We start from the raw sequence: 17,396 nt of genomic DNA on the forward strand, positions 1-17,396 counted from the left end.
TTTCCCATTTCCTTCTTTTCAAAATTCCTATTAAATTTCCATCCAATAGTTCATTCCACTGTCCCATACATGTTTAATATATGTTAATTTGATCTCCTAGATAAATTACTTAAAAGTTAGGAATTATGAGCACAATTCTTCCTACAGCACCTAGGATGGTAACAGCACACAGGATACACATTGAATACTTGATGATTGAGTAACTGATGGACTGGATTTTAATGTAAAGAATGGAGGACACTGAAAACAGGGCAGCCTGACAAAAAAAGCAAGAGAAATAGGAAGAACAGGGAAGGAAAGAAAGAATAACCAATCTGAGGGTCACCTATTTCAGTTTTATTTAAGGTTCCCATTGTGGTAATATCAACGTAAGTAAGATAATGAACTTTGAAGTTAGAATAACAGATTCTAATCTAGGCTCTATCATACACTAGCACATGTGTGATCCTGGTCAAAGTACTTTACATCTCTAAGCCCTCCTAGTTCCTCATCTTTAAAAGCACAATTATTAATAGGAATTAAAGTAAAACTTTTAAAAAAGTATAGTTTCAACACCTTATCTAAATGAAGTTTAAATACAATAATTTAAAGAACTTCTCAACACTTGGATCTTAAAAGCCATTTAAGGTACTATATATGACCAGATTCCAAATTATTATCAATTGCTATAATTCAGAAGGCTGCTAAAAGTGACAATAAAATATATTACTTTAATTACCATTCTCAAGCAGACCACTAAAAAGGAACTGTTTAGAAAAGAATAAACTACTTGTATTTATGTATGTGGTGTTTTGGATAAATATCAATAACATAATGACCTAAGTAGTTACGTGCAACTTGACTGTTTTGACTAAATTCGCTAAGTATTCACAAACTGAACAACATATATGAAATGTCAAGTATGCACCGAGCACTATGCCTGATTCCAGACACACAAAAATTAGTAAGAAACTCTGTGAGCTCACAGCACACAACATACTGTATTATTAATCCTTCTATGATGTAATTATAAAACTATTTCACTAATGCTATAAAGGTTTTAATTAGGTCCTTGTGAACCCTACAGCCCAACCAAAATGTTACATGTATTATAATTACAAATAGTATAACAGATACAAATCTGTATTTTATACATCTCAGTATGAAATACTCTACAAACAAATCTGATTTCTAAATACTCATTAGATTGAGAGTGTAGAAAAGAGAAGTGGCTACCAAGATATTCAAGTGGTAGTTGAGTCACTACCAAGAGAAGACAATACTATTAATACAGTATCTTAGAGTTTGCTGCTCTATACAAACAAATGTAATTAAAAGAACTTGGAACTTCTACGGCATATTTTTCTTCATTTTATAGCGAGCTATAAGGTGTGTGCATGATTCCCTAAAATGGCTAAGATAAGAGTTCAAAGGTTTTGTATGTACTGGATCACTTGTTTTAGCATGGTAATTTAAATTTCATATTCAAAACAGTTGAAATTTAAATTACCATGCCATAAAAATCTATTCGCCAAATGATTATTTATGATTTCTAGAATCACTTAATATACCTCAATAAAGTAAAACGTTCTTATATAAAATGCCGGGTAGCCAACTTTTATTATATTATAACATAATATACTTTTTAGTAAATTATTTGTTACACATATATTAGTTAGTTATACTAAACTTTCCTGAGCAACTTAAACTACAAGCTGAATTTCAAATGTTCTCCTTACTTTACACCACTCTGATGACAAAGTTTGTTTGATGCTGTAATTACTTTACAAAACCTGAAAGCCAATTAGAGGGACTGCAACATGCTATATCACAAAATATATATGCCAGCCGGCAGAGTGGCTCATGCCTGGAATTTTAGCACTCTGGGAGGCCGGGGGGGGGGGGGAGGATTGCTTGAGGTCAGGAATTCAAGAACAGCATGAGCAAGACTGAGACCCCATCTCTAATAAAAATCGAAAGAATTAGCTGGGCATGGTGGTGTGCACCCGTAGTCTCAGCTACTTGGGAGGCTGAGGCAGGAGGATTGCTTGAGCCCAGGAGTTTGAGGTGCTGTGAGCTAGGCTGATGCTATGGCACTCTAGCCCAGGCAACAGAGACAGACATTAACTCAAAAAAGAAAAAAGTAAAACAAAGGCATAATGATAAATTATATTTATAATTAAATCACATAATGAAATGATGGTGGCTATTTTATGATGACCATAAATCAAATTCATTTTTAAGCTCCTAAAAATACTACTACTGTGGCTATTCTTTAAAAGAAGAAAGCTTTTCTTTTTTTTATTTTCACTACACAGAGGCAAAAAACTATAATGCCCATTTAAGACTCAATACATCTGCCTTAAAGAGACTCACTTAATCCACTAAGGGGGAGGTGCTTAGGTGAGGCAGGTGCCCTGGTAGAGAGAAATTCCAGCAGAGGATAACTGTTTAGTTTCGTGATCACTAATGTGCCACGCACTGTACGCACTGAATGGTGCACAGATGTTACCCATTTAATTCAAAGGACAAACCTAAAACGTGTTATCCTCCATTTTATAAATGAGCAAATTTACAAGACTCAGACAAGCTAAATAACTTGCCCCAAAACACACAGCTTGTGAGTCACCATAAAGGATTTATCTCAGGTCTACCAGAATCCAAATTCCATGCTCTGCAGAAGAGAATATACTGCTGGGAACGCTGCCTTAAAATCAGTAATCACCTGTCAAAGCAACAGGACTGTCTGTTCCCTCTTCTACATCTTCCCTGCACCTTCCCTGTGCCTGACCCTTCTCCCATCTGTGATACCTCTTCTTCTATAAGGAAATCCAGGACAATTTTCACCCAATAACAATGTTTGAGGCTCCATGCCTTTGCTCCTGGCTCTGACCACAGTGTAGGGATGGACAGGGATGACGATTATCCCGATCCCTGGCATCTAGCAGCATCTCATGCTTCTCCAGGCAGGAGTGCAGTGGGAGGTGGTTTAGAATGAGGAGTTGAAGGGATAGAAGGTACCAAGGATGGCAGAAAGGAAGGCAGCAGAACCTTGGGTTCTTTCACTGCTGGGTCTCACACCCTGCAATACCAATGAAGTTAATGATAGTAAAAATTTTGAATTACTAATGATGGAAAAATGATCCCCCGACTTGCATCAGTGCAGCTCCACAGTTCTAGTTATTTTTGTCTGAACCATTTGTGTATTTACCACCCAGACCCAACATATCTTTCTCCACATAAGGAAATAGGAGAGAAAAAGAAGTTCTTATGTGTTATTTTATAACACACGGGGTTGGATAAATGAGGGGAATAAGATCAGGTTACTAACACTACATTCCACTCTAAAAGATATTCTTCACTTTATGATCCATATTCCAAATTCTGACATTTCAATTACCATAAACTACTACTTCGGTATTAACATGAAATACTATTTGTGGATTTAAATTGAATTTGAAATTATGATATGTTAATGTGAACTTCTCCTAACACATTTTTCTTTAATGAATATGGTTAGCACAGATACTACCATTTATCAAAAGCATATTTTCAGAGCCAATATTTTCCCCATCAACATTTCTCTATCTTGTTTCCCCACCGAATCCTGCCTCTAATTAAACAAACATACCTCCAGAATCTCCCAAAACAATTGTTCTCTGCATACTCTCTGCCTACTTGAAATTTCAAATAAAAATACACTGTGGTCATTTTGGAACAATAATTAAAAAATGAAGAAGACATGAGGCATTTACTAACAGTTGAGAGAGACATACAGACATCTAGTGAACTCAGGCATGTTTGATTTTTGGTTTTGATTTTGGTTTTTGCACTGTATTAGTCATGGGCTTTAAAAAAAGTGTCGTAAAATATACATAAAATTTACCATTTTAACCATTTTTAAGTATACAGTTTTATGACATTAATAAGGTCACATCAATGTGTAGGCAAGTTGGTTTTTAAACATACTTCTTTACTTTCACTGTAAAAATCATCCAGAAATATGATTTTTCTGCTTAATACAGAAAAATTAATAAAGAAGTATAGGCAAAATTAACAGAAACATACCCATACTACTACCACTCAAGTATAATAATTGTTAATGTTTTAATATATATTCTTTTAGACCTTTTCTAAGCATTTTTAAAAAATAAAAATGAGACCATAATTGACTATATTATGTAAGTATACTTTGGACATATAATAGATTGTAGATCTTTTCCATTTCAATAAGTAAAGATCTGCATCATCATATTGAATGGTGGCATAAAACTTTGTACTCATTTACCAGAATTAACAGTTTAAAATCATAATGCATGAAATAAATGTAAGTGAATTATTCAGATGTACACAGGATATCTAATTTTATTATCTAATTATATTACATGCTATTGAGTAACATGTTAAAATCTGAAAAATTGTGAATACTATTTTTAATTAAATGAAAAAGCTATTTATATCTCAAACATGATGAAGCTAGGATTTGATAACAAAATTTTAAAACAATAAGAATGTGCAGTAGATCAAAAATTCTCTAAGGACAAGGTCTATACTATTTGATTACCTAGTATTATGGCTAAACAGAGCTAGTCTCAAATAAATAAACAGAATGACTAATACTATCCCAATTTAGTAATTAATATGTGCCTTGGCTAATTAAAATCACATTTTATTTATTATTTTTTATTTTTATTTTTTTATTTCAGCATATTATGGGGGTACAAATGTTAAGGTTATGCATATTGCCCATGTCCCCCTCCCTGCTCCTCCCTTAAAATCACATTTTAAAAAACAGCTAAAAGATAATCTACCCCTAATACAATAATTTATTCAGGCAAGGATCATCAATGAATGCTAAACTCATTAGATAAATAACTAATAAAGGGCTAACTCCTGCACAGGGCCAACAAGTCAAACCATAGATTACCTGCCAGACATGGGGTGGTGGGGGTGGAGAGGCAGTGGGGAACTTTATAATGAACTTTATAATGAAACTTCTGCCACCTTAACCCAGTGAACAGTGATAGCATCACTAATAGTTGGTCAACCAAATATTAGGTACCTCTCAACATGATCTAATATGGAGTACATAAACTCACCAAAGAAATAATCTTGATAAAAATACTGAATGTGAATCTAATGGAATATTTAGATCTAACTTTGATTTTACAGCAAATACAGAGGTACAGGAAAAAGTAAAACAATACCTAGTAGAAATAATCAGAGAATTCCAGAAGAGAGGACTTTCTCTAGGACAAATGGTCTATTCTCTAAAGAGAATGTACCAAAAGTGGAGTCAGAAGGAAAAAAGTGGAGTCCCAACAGGGGACACAACTCTGCTAGACTGGAAGAGACTTAAGAGACATAACAGCTAAATGCAATGTGTGGTCCTTAATGTATTCTAGTTTAAATAAACCAATTTAGGTAACAACTAGGAGATCTGAATATCAATTCATATTAGATAATATTGAAGAGTTATAAGTTTTATTAGGTGTTATTGTCATACTGTTAATTATGTAGGAAAATATCCTTACCTTTTAGAGATTCATATGGAAGAACTGTGGGATAAAGATGTCATGATATCATAATTTTAAATATTTTAACAAAAAGGTGATGCAAATATGGTAAAATGTTAACTGTTAAATCTAGGTATTGGGCAGATGAGACTTCAATAAGCTATTTTCTCCATTTATCTGTAAGTTTGAAAATTTTCATTATTTCAAAAGTCAAAAATAGAAACCCCCCTCCAAATAATATTAAATTCTTTCCTCAAAATGTATCCCAAAATAAACTAAAAAAGGCTTAAACCTGTATGTGGAAAGGAAATTATTTTTTTTTAAATAAAATGTGTATACTATGAGATACTTCTAGTTAATAAAACTCATTTAAGTCAAGTTAAGCTTCAGAATATTTCACTAATCACTGAAGCTTAAACGTTATCACTCCTGGAAGAATTAGTTTATTTTATATCAACTCTAATTTACAACTTAAATGCCTCAAGTTTCGCGTATTAATGGGACAATTCCTACTCATATATCTTCAAAGTTGTTTATCAGTGCACATCAGAGTGAAATAAATAAATATACACATGGACCAAGATGCAGACTCCAAGTCCACCTTTAAAGCACCTGCACTGAATGCTGTCCCCCCACACACACTGCCCCTCTTCCTCTCCTTCCTTTCACTAGATTACCCAAAATCATTATCTACAATAATGGCCTTTGTTCCCTATTCCTGAACCAATTAGCTAAACTGTGGTTTCTATCACTCTCCTGAAATATCCTCATCAGATATTTGTTCCTTGTTCTCATTTTCATTTCTTGGCTGCATTTGATGTTCCTGGCTCCCTGCCCTTTGAGTTCCTCTCCCTTGACTTGCATGACACTGACTTGCCTGGTCTTCCACCATCTCTAACTGAAGTCTGTCTTAGGGCCTCGTCTTCCTTCCACATGGAGGCACTCCCTTAGGCTCAGATTTTTGTGTTATGTTTTTACTTTATAATTTTTAGTAAATTTGAACACTCATTAAACTATATTTATTATGTACCTGCACTATGCCAGGCAACAACTTAGGCACTGGGAATGCAGCAGTGGACAAAACAAAGTCCCTACTTTCATAAAGCTTTTATTTTATTGAGGGGACAAGTGGTCTAGCCATCAGCAAGCAAAATAATTTTATAGTAGGTGCTTATATGTACTATGAAGAAAAATTAAGCTGGGCAACAAGTTAGAGTGACAGTGAAGTGGCACTATTTTTGAAAGAACAATTAGAAAGGTTGTCTCTTAATGAAATGAAAGGCCAATGCAGATATCTGTGAGAAGAGTGAGCTAGGTGGAAAGAACAGTAAGTGCAAAGATCCACAGCTGGTGGGAGTCCACAGACAGTGTTTGCAAAACAGCAAAGATCCCAGTGGGTCTGGAATAGAGTAAGTTAGGGAGATGGTAAGAGATGAGATTAGATACAGCATCAATGGGTTGGTAAGGACTTTGGATTTAATTTTAAGGAGGTTCTCTAGTCGGTATCACCTGGTGTCTGATGACTCTGAAACCTGCTCCTCCGGTTCCAGCCCTTCTCATCAAGCTCCATCCCCACATGGCAAAACTGGCATCTCTCTTCTGGACCCCACTATTATCTCATTTTCAACGTATCCAAAAGGGTTTTGTTTTGTTTATCTTCCAACTTGAAAACTACTATACCAGTATAAATTTTTGTGTTCATTTCTCTATCACTTTCCTAATCACCCAAGGCAGACTTTCTCAGTTCTCTTTGACTCACCCCTCTCTTTCAACCCTTAGGCTAAGCCACCAACATAAAGTTAATGTTTTTCCACTGTATCTCTTACAACCATCCCTTCTTTTCGCTGCTGACACCTGACCCAGGTACTTAACAACCAAAACTTCCATCCTGAAATGGCTGTAGTCTCCCTTTCTCCAGGTTTCTCCAAGTTGTCCGACATCCTGCTGGCCAGATTAGTCTTACTCAAATTCTTATTCCATACGTCATTCTTCTCAAAAACATTCTATACTGTACAGGACAATGGTTACATTTTTATGCTGACTTTCAAAGCTATTCATAAGCAAGCCCCATTCTTTAAAAAAAAAAAAAAACTTGGAAAATCTATTCCTCTCCATTAAAACTATCAGTACTTTCTACTGATAAATATGCCTTTTCACTGTCCCCTAAACATTCCCTGATTATTCAGGATTTAACTCATGCTGTTTCCCTCACCTGAAACACTTTCCTTCCATTTTACCTAGAGTCCAGTCATTCAGGATGTTTTCTAATTATTCCAATCCCTACTCCGTACCCCTGAAGATATACTATCCTTAATATTTATATCCCTTATCCTAGTACTTTATCATATGTGGTGATTTGACTGTTACAAGCGAATCTCCTCAACTATATTGTGAGCTTCAGGAAATTTGAAATATTTCTCATAGTTCTTTGCTAGTCATCACAATCTAAGTGCATACAGACTAAATTTTAAGAGAAGCTTCAGGAAACATTTCAGACACAATACAATTTATCACAATGTAACTTTCTCTTATAAAAAACTTCAATTTTTTAAAGTTCACACTCTTTTAGAAATAAAATTTACTTTATTATCTCTTTCCACCCAAAACCTGAGATAACTTATATCTTAAAAACATAAATTTTCCAGTTTTGACCACCTCTAAGAATTTTCGTAATATTCTAGAAAAAAATACATGTTTTTAAGCATATATATGTGTGTGTGTTTAAGTGAATCCTAATAACATCAATTTGAAATAAAATTACATATTTAAACCCTAGTGACATTTTTAATTTCAGAGCAACAGCTCTAACACTTAAGAGATATTATCATCTCTTTTACCTATGGAAAGTAGTAGAAAGGATTAAGTTTATAGAATAAAGGATTTTTTTTCCCCTGGAGAAAAATAAAAAGTAAAAAGACTACCCATCCAGAACAAAGCACAGAATTGTCCAAATAATGAATTCTGGAAGATTATAAACAATTAAACCCAATAATTTCATTAAAATCATACATGAATATAGTCAAACAGTCATTAAGAGAATCTGATCTCTCTGGAAAGCACCCTCTAACTTCTTAAAACTTTAGAGACAGACGTTTTTTCTTTCCATTCAGGAATTCTGACTTCAAATAAGGTATCCTGGCTTTAAAAGGAGCCATAAAGAGGTCTCTGGGTCTTTACTATAGCAAAAAAATACTTCATTTTAAAATCTGGTTTAAGTGATGCATAGTAAGCCAAATGAAGAACCTATTAAACAGTTCATTAACTAATTTCTAGAAGAACAGGAAAAATAAATCTCACCTTTATGTTGGTGGCTCTATATTCTATAGAGACAAGTTAGTAGGAAAACTTCACTGTCCATTATATCCTTGTCCAAAATTTTTAAAATAATTTACTAAGTAATTATTTTTTCATATTATCAGTTGCTTAAGGTTTTATATAACATTATTTCTCACTTAATCCTCCCAAAAAAGTCCTAAGGTATTTCATCATTTCCAGTTAACAAATTCATAGAAGGAAGCTGTTTGATTTTTAAGTCACTTGTTCAAAATCATCAAGCCATTAAAGTGGTAAAACTGAGTCTCCAATCTAGGTTTTCTAGATCTAAATTCTTGGCTCTTCTTTTCATATAACATACTGTTTTAGGAATGTTGTTTGCTTATAAGAAAGGAAGTAAAGTTTTATTTCCTATAAGCTTTAGATACAGTTGACCATTGAAAAACATGGGTTTGAACTATGTGAGTCCACTTATACATGGATATTTTTTCAATAAAAGGTACACCAAGTGTGCCTGCCTCCCCCATCTACTACCTCTGCCACCCCTGAAACAGCAAGATTGCCCCCTCCTCTTTCACCTCCTCCTCAGCCTGCTAAATGTGAACATGAGGATGTAGAGCTGTACAATGATCCACTTACACTTAATGAAGAGTAAATATATTTATCTTCCTTATAATTTTCTGAACATTTTTTCTCTAACTTACTTTATTGCAAGAATACAGTCTATAATACATATAACATACAAAATATGTGCCAGTTGACCATTAGTTATTGGTAAGGCATCCAGTCAACAGTCGGCTATTAGTAGTTAAGTTTGGGGACAGTCAAAAGTTAACACAGAGTTTGGACTGCTTGGGGTTGGCAACTCAACCCTTGCATTGTTCAAGGGTCAACTGTACTTTACTTTCTAGTCTTATGCAAATAAATTGTATAGAAAAAAGTGACATACAGACACATGTACCCCTGAGAAAATTGACCAATCTTGTTATTTAGTATTCATGCATCAAAAATAATTGCCACCTATGTCGAGGATATTACATTTAAAAGCACTAATGAACTCTGATCATATAAGATAGTGAAAATTCTAAGTGATAAATAAACTGCCAAGTGTTATTATACTGCTTCAGGATTTCATTATAGAAATTACATTTGTAAAATGCCTTTCTGTCAATATCAGATTATTGGAACAAGGCTGGGAGTCTATTTAAAATATTTATTAGCCAAAAATGTTAAAAATCAACATGAATTAACATGTAACTGAAGTTGCTCAGAGTATAATATCAGAATTGATATTAGACTTGTTCAGGCTTGTCAGGTTAAGCCAACTTTGCTGATATCTTTGCTATAATAAAATAATCTATATATGAGAATAAAGAGCCATTAATAGGAAAATAGAGGATGTAACTTCCTAAAGTCATAAAAAGAATTTATGAGGTAACAGTAAATCTGTAAATAATACAGTTTAACAAAAACATTTTAACTAAATGTCCTATTTTCACAGGATTATTGTAAAGTTCAAAGGAAACGATGTATATAAAATCATGCTAAATAGAGAGTATTATATGCTTATTTTTAATTACCTTATAAGAATATTCTATAGAGACAGAAAGTTTACCAGTGTGCTTTTGGAAGCAGTAACTGTTGCTGGTTGGATGATTCAATTATCATGAACTGCTCTGGCAGGTTTCAAAAGCATTGCCATTTTAAAACATAAAAAATGTCTAAAAATGCAACCATAGTAATAGATTCTGAGTGCATGGGTTGGAGGGTGAGGGAGAAAGACAATGACAAATTGGTCCAAAAGGACACTGAGACTTCATAGTTGGAAGACTATTGTGCTGACAATTAGTAACAGAGGAAGCAGAGCACAAAACAAATGAATGAAAAAAGCTGAACTTGCAATGAAAGACCTTATTATAGTGCAGAAACATTATTGTAATAAAGGGGCAATGTACTCTCCTCTATAAAACTTCCAAACAGGCACCCTAGTCTCTTTTCTCTTCCCCTGCATTTCATTTTTTCATTAGCATCTGCTTGATTATGTATTATTTCCAACCCAAAAGAATGCTTCTGTATCTTTTCTAAATTCCAAGGCTTAAAGGTCCTTTCCTCCACTGTGGCCTTAGGCCTCATTTAACTTCACTTAAAATAAATGCTTTTAAATTTACATAAAGATATGGAGTGGGGAACCAGAAAGGCAATAATTTAGCATATAACAACTCAGAAGAAGCCACAAAACATGTGTCCCTCAAGTCCAAACTTGCCTCTAAAACTTAGTATCTCCCCTACGACTTCTATTAGAAGAGCAATACTGAAATCGTCACATATTAGTGAATCCTCTGCATTAATTAAGCTTCAGTTTCCTTAAAAGGAAGTATCCAAAAGCTCTTAAATATATCTTCATGTACTAGTGAAGAACGACAAGATTTGATCCATGATACTGAAAAACTAGTCTAGAGGCGTGGAAAGCTCATACCTTCTGAACTGCCCACACTAGAAAACCTCTTACCTCAAGGCCCTAAGGTAGACAGAGATGCTTTTAGTTAAGTAGAAGTCTGGAAAAAATACTGGTCTCGAAAGCTGAAAGATATGGGATTATCTCCCAGCTTTATCAGTTAAGAGATACCTTGCCACGGGGAAATCCCATAAGCCTAATTTTCCCAGCTATAAAATAGAAAAATTATTTATCCTACAAGGACGTTAGCAGAATTAATAATATATGTAAAGTACATAGCACACAGGTGCTCAACAAGTGGTAGTTTGTTATTATTACTTCTCAATAAACCCAGTGTTTCAAAAAATGCTGATAGGCAAATCACTGAATTTAGAAGAAAGGACTTTAGAGATCCTTCGGTCTAACTCCCTCACTCTACAAATGACAAAGCTCTGAGTCCCGGGATGGTTATGTGACGAGCTCAATATTACATAATAAATTACTTTCAAATAATCAGCCACCTGACTACAATGTTTATATCTGTCCCTCTGCTCTAGCACAAACAAGTATCACTATTACACAAATTGCACCTCTTGACAACAGTGAGAGTCCACTATTAAACCACTGTGTATAACACTTGGCATATCACAAAGTTTCTAAGGGATCTGACTAAACCTTACTTGAAGACAGTTGTCATCTCTGAATCTCACATATGATTAAATGCATTCAAGCCAGGTGTTAGACCAGAGTTCAAATCACAGTTCTGCCGTTTATCGCTTTGAGACTCTAGGAAAGTTTTTTAATCTTCCTAGGTTTCAGATTCATTATCTAGTTTTTTTTTTTTAAAAAAAAAAAGTATTGATATTTCATATTTTTCTTGTAATGACAAACGTGATTACATAAAGCACCTAGACCATAGTAAGCTCTTTGAAAATACCAATCTCTTCCCTTACTTCCTTAAACTCTAATTCCCCCCTAATTCTCTATGTATTAGTTGTCAGATGGGATTAAAGCACGAAATATAATGGGCATACAATCATTTTTCTAATTACAATTTCAAAAATTAATCACACACAATCTTCTTTCTAGAAACTAAAAATTTAAGTTAAAAAATAGCATGCTAAAATAAATATTTAAGAAATAAATCAGGTAAGATATTTACATTTAACTTAACCAAAAATGATCTATAAGTTCAATTAGGTCATCAATGAATGTTGTCAGAAAGGCAAACAAAAAGAATTACTTTTACCCTTCAAATATGGAAGGGTGTTATGGAGGAGAATGCCGGGAACAGTAATAAGATAAAACAACAGTGTGAGGATCCTTAGCTCAGCATCAAAGGCTGGCTAGTGTTGGGTGGTATTAAACTCAGTAAATTTTTACCTGAAAAACAGATATATTGACCTATTAATAACTTAATTCAAAAACTTCTACATTAAATGTACCATTCTTATCATACACTGCAGGTGGTGATCCTGCCACCCTACTTATACCCTTTACTTCCCATCCACACCACCCCAACCTTTGCTACATAAAAGGAGGCACATTTTTTAAGTAAACATTAAGAGATGATATAGTATTTTCTGAGCTAAAAGCTACAGTTTAACACCTTTTTAGCAAAAAAAAAAATGCTCTTAAGGTGGGATTTTAAAATGAAGTATTTATTTACATGAATAAAATTATTTTATATTCTACTGGAAGCAATGAACAGCAGCAAAGTTGCTACAGAAACTGCACATAAAACACTGGGTAAGCTAACAAACAGGGTACCCAGTGCCTAACTGAGACCCTGAGAAAACAATGCGTGGTGTGATTAGGGTATTCTGCTAAATATTTCAAGTGCCATATTTAATCCTATCATTTATCCTTTTTCCTCATTTGATATTTTTCGCTCTATACAGGGATAGGGAAATAACATACCATCTGGAGCTTTCATTCATTTCTGAAGATTTCATACCCATCTAATGCACCAAGAAGAAATTCAGCCAAAGTTTCTCAGAAATAACTTTTCAAATTAATGCTATTCTTGTTACCTGGAATGTACTTCATCTTTTGAAATCTTACCATTTCTCGGAACAATCTCAATTTCTAAGGAGGTTTTTCTTGATGACCTAGTCTTTAATGATACCTCCTTTTCGTAAACTCTAACTCCATATATCAACTGCAAAACTATCTTCAGAACTTAGCCATAAAACATCTCAAAGTACCCATTCCAGGAGTTTGTGGCAGATTTTTGCTACTAGACTACAAGTTCTTCAAAGCCAAAAGCTACATCACGTATCTGTGGAATAATGAAATGAATACAAGATTGATTCTCAGTTAGTATTCTGTTAGATATGGGTTCATATTCTGCCTCTGCCATTTGCCAGATAAGTGACCTAAAGCAAGTCACATAACTTCTCTGAGTCTCTTTAAAATGGGGAACACAATACTTACCTCACACTGCTGTTGTGAAGATTAAATGAGATAACATATGTGAAAGGGCCTGGTACATAGTAACGCTCAAAGAAAGCTTGGTTTCCTTCCTTATTTCCTTCTTTTTCCCCTCAGTACCTGGTACAATGTTGAGAACATTAATAACCCTCAATAAAAACTTTCTAAATAGTCATTAGAATTTAGACTCCCTGAAATATATTTAAATATTAATTTTGATAACTCCTATGTTTCTAAATTGTGTTACATTAAGCCAGACACAAACACACACACTCAGTAGGAAATTTCAAAGCAGAGTTAAAGTGTGTAAGGTTGTTATTCAAGTAACTAGAAAAGAAAGTCAAGAAGGAGTCAGAGGTAAAAAGTATTTAAAAATAATTGAGCGACAATAATTACATGTAAGGTGTTCTTTTACTTAAGTATCCATGGACAAGTGATAGTTGACTGTTGTTGACCTTAGGAAAAGATGAATGAGGAAGAGAGGTAGACAGAGAAGGAAGGAGGGAGGGAGGGAGAGGAGGTTAGTTATACTGGAATCTCTTTTGTCCTCATATCACTTGATGCAAACTATTGAAGCTGATCACTACTTGACTGCCTTCCCCTAAAAACAATCCCCATTGCATTCTCTGCCTTATAAAAAAGCAGTAATCTAGAAGAAATTAATTTTAATTTTTACCCCAATGGATGGTAAATAAGGGGTCCTCTTGGATTTGAGGATTTTATTATTTTAAAAAAAAATCAAAAGCAACATCTTATTTAAAAAGGGGGGTAACAGTGGTCACATGGGCTTTCCTTAGCCTTCAGAAACTTAGTCTTTTAACAGCCAGGGTTCAAAGAATTTGGTCTGCACCCAGTTCCTCTATTTCTCACCCAAAGCCCCAAGTCCGATCCATTGGTGCTGCCTTTTGAGCCACAGTGATGTCCTCTTTTTTGGCCAGAAGGAGATCATGATCAGGGTTTGGGAATCTCTCTGTTTAACGTCTTGAGGACTAACCCCTACAAATCAAAGTCCTTGGCATTAAACTAGAGCAGGATATTTTCCCCCAACCAAGTAACAGCAGCTGGCCTCCACTGCAAGAAACTGTTATGAACAGGTTTTTAAGTAAAACTCATTAAAGCAGTTTCCTCCTTGGTCAAAGAAGAATGACTGTCAGCTAACTCAATTCAGCAATTATTAATGAGCATCTTCTCTTATATTAATACATTTGCATAGAATTTAACAATTTACAAACTGTTTTCACATATATTATCTCATTTAATCCTCACTGTAAGCCTGAGAAGTAGGTATTATTAGCCCCATTGTTCAAAGTTGAGAAAAGTGAAGATCAGAGAAGTTATGTGATTTGCCCGAGGTCACACAGCTAGCTAGTAAAGTAGCAGAACCAAGACTCAAACCCAAGTCTTCTGCTCCAAGTCTAATAATCTTCCAGTATACCAGATATTGTAATAAATGCTGCAGGATATTTTAAAAATGAATATACATAGTCATTATCTTCTAGAAGTTTACACTTCCTGTGATTCTAAATAAGCCCCCATATTCCTTTATATTCTGATGAATGGGGCCAGAAAGTAAAGACTGCAACTAGAAAGACTGGCTTCAGAGCACATCAGGAAAGAGGGGTGGAGAGCTTAGAAGCTACTAGGGAGAAATCTGAGCAGATCACCTATAGTGTTATGATGAAGGAAGTATTAAAAACAGTATACAGTTTATTTAATGGGAAACTCAAATGACACACACATAAATTTATGTTTGTAGAAGACATAAAACTGATGAAATCTTTCAGAGATGCAGAGAGCTGCTTTCACCCCTGGGAGCTAGATTTGATACTCTCTAAGACTGCCACAGTCATTTCCATTAAAACGGTATTATACTTTTTCCTTTTTTTTTTTTTTTTGCACATTTGTTGTGTAATGGGGGTGGGGGAAGTAGGGAAGAGTGAAAATTCTGGGGAAATTTTTTTCTTGTCAAATTGGAGTGTGATTTGAATTAGAGTGTGAGGAAGGAAATATGTGACTAAATATGGCATTGTTACCCTGTAATTTTCTAAAAAAACTATCTCCTTTTAAAATGATTTTTACAAAGGTTTTCTCCATTCCCAATTCTAAACTTGGTTTATGAGTTAAATTTTTCACATATATGAACATAACACCACCTATAATGATGGAGGCTAGAAGAAAAATTTAATTTATAATAATTCACTTTATGACAGATTTTTAAATTAGGCATCTATTAGTGAAATACAGCTATTGCCAGACATAACTTTCCATTTGTCTAAAAAGCTAATAGTATAAAGAAAAGATAAATATTTAAGGTGACAAATATTCCAATTACCTTGATTTCATTACACAGATGTATCAAATTATCACATGTACCCCAAAAATATGTACCTCTAATATATGTCAAAAAATATACACAGTACATTTTTTAAAAGCACCAAATCTTCAAATGATCAAATACATTAAATGGTCTAAAAAAATCACTCAAAACAATAGGGTTAGGAATTTTGCATGTAATTGAACCTAACAGAATGTAGCAATTTATGTCAAAAAGAAAATGTATGTAACATTGAGGAGTAATAGGGAAGAAAACTGAAAAGAAATAGGGTATAAAAAATACTTATAATTTTGGCAAATGTTTGATTGTGGATATATAATAAATACATCAAAATATAACAATTCAGCTTGCCCTTCTGAAAAACGGGGAACATCTGAGATTTCTCTGAACACAGAGATGCTATTTGCAAAGAAACTCTTTTTAAAGATAAATCTATCCTATGTATTGCTTCCAAATATTCCAGAAAAAGAGAATATTTGTAGACAAGATATTGATTAGGAGACTTAAAATAATCTGATGAAGAACAGAGTTAGGATGGTAGCGGTGAGATTGAAAAGGAAATTAGAGTAGATAATACCTTGCTGATTGACTCACACTGTTTATCTATGGATGTGTCCCTTCCACTACACATTATAACCAGTTAGGTCTTTTTTTTTTTAAATCAAATACTGATTTGAAAACCCAATGTTCAAAAAATTCTAATGGTTTTCAACTGTTTTCTGTTAAAAACATCACACTGGAATTCAAGACCTTCCACAAACTATCTAATCTTAGCTTTCTTTCCTCCAACATAAATTTTCTATCCATTGAGGATACTGTCTACACAATGCACAAAACAAGCTACTCCTTAATTTCTGACTCATTTGTTTGCTTATTTTGTTAATCTCACTGAGAATGTCCTCCTACTCAAAACTTCATCAAATCCTATCCCATCAGGGCTCATGTTAACCTCATTTCAAGAATAAATTCTTAGTCACCCTAGTTAACCTTTACCTATTGCTTCGCTCAACTTCTACAGCATTTGTTTCCTATAAAATTAATTTTGGCAATTAATTCCACTTTCCTCCCACTGCTATATGTTCTATGTGAATGTCCTCCAGAGTCAATGACAGATTTTTACATATAAAAAATTATATACTCCTTTTACTATCTAGTATAATAATCAACCCTTCAAAAGTAAATTATTCTGATCTCTCATAATCCAGGTATATTTATATAGTATGTATTTATACAGTTTATGGTTTTTCTAGATTTATAGGGTTATTATTCTAAGGAGTATTATCTATTATGCAAGACTAAGAATTAAGTTGTAAGCTTTTTTCCTATTCGTATACATTCCCATGTCTGTCCAGTGGAAGGTTACTAGGATTATCCTAATCATTAATAAGGATTAATGATTTTTCTACCTATTTAAAATCTGACTCTA

General features: G+C 33.9%; 1 protein-coding gene across 2 annotated transcripts in view; it reads right to left on the reverse strand.

Moving 5' to 3' along the window:
* Positions 1-17,396, reverse strand: part of AKT3 (AKT serine/threonine kinase 3) — a 281,167-nt gene that overhangs the window by 107,952 nt on the left and 155,819 nt on the right. Inside the window, exon 2 of one of the 2 annotated variants that reach the window (XM_075995527.1) lies at positions 13,639-13,755. The exons of the other annotated variant lie outside the window; for it this stretch is intronic. The gene's annotated coding sequence lies outside the window, so the exon portion shown is untranslated. The remainder of the gene's footprint in view (positions 1-13,638; positions 13,756-17,396) is intronic. 2 annotated transcript variants of the gene reach the window in all.

This window comes from Microcebus murinus, chromosome 19 (genome assembly GCF_040939455.1).
Source record: "Microcebus murinus isolate Inina chromosome 19, M.murinus_Inina_mat1.0, whole genome shotgun sequence".
Classification (NCBI taxonomy): domain Eukaryota; kingdom Metazoa; phylum Chordata; class Mammalia; order Primates; family Cheirogaleidae; genus Microcebus; species Microcebus murinus.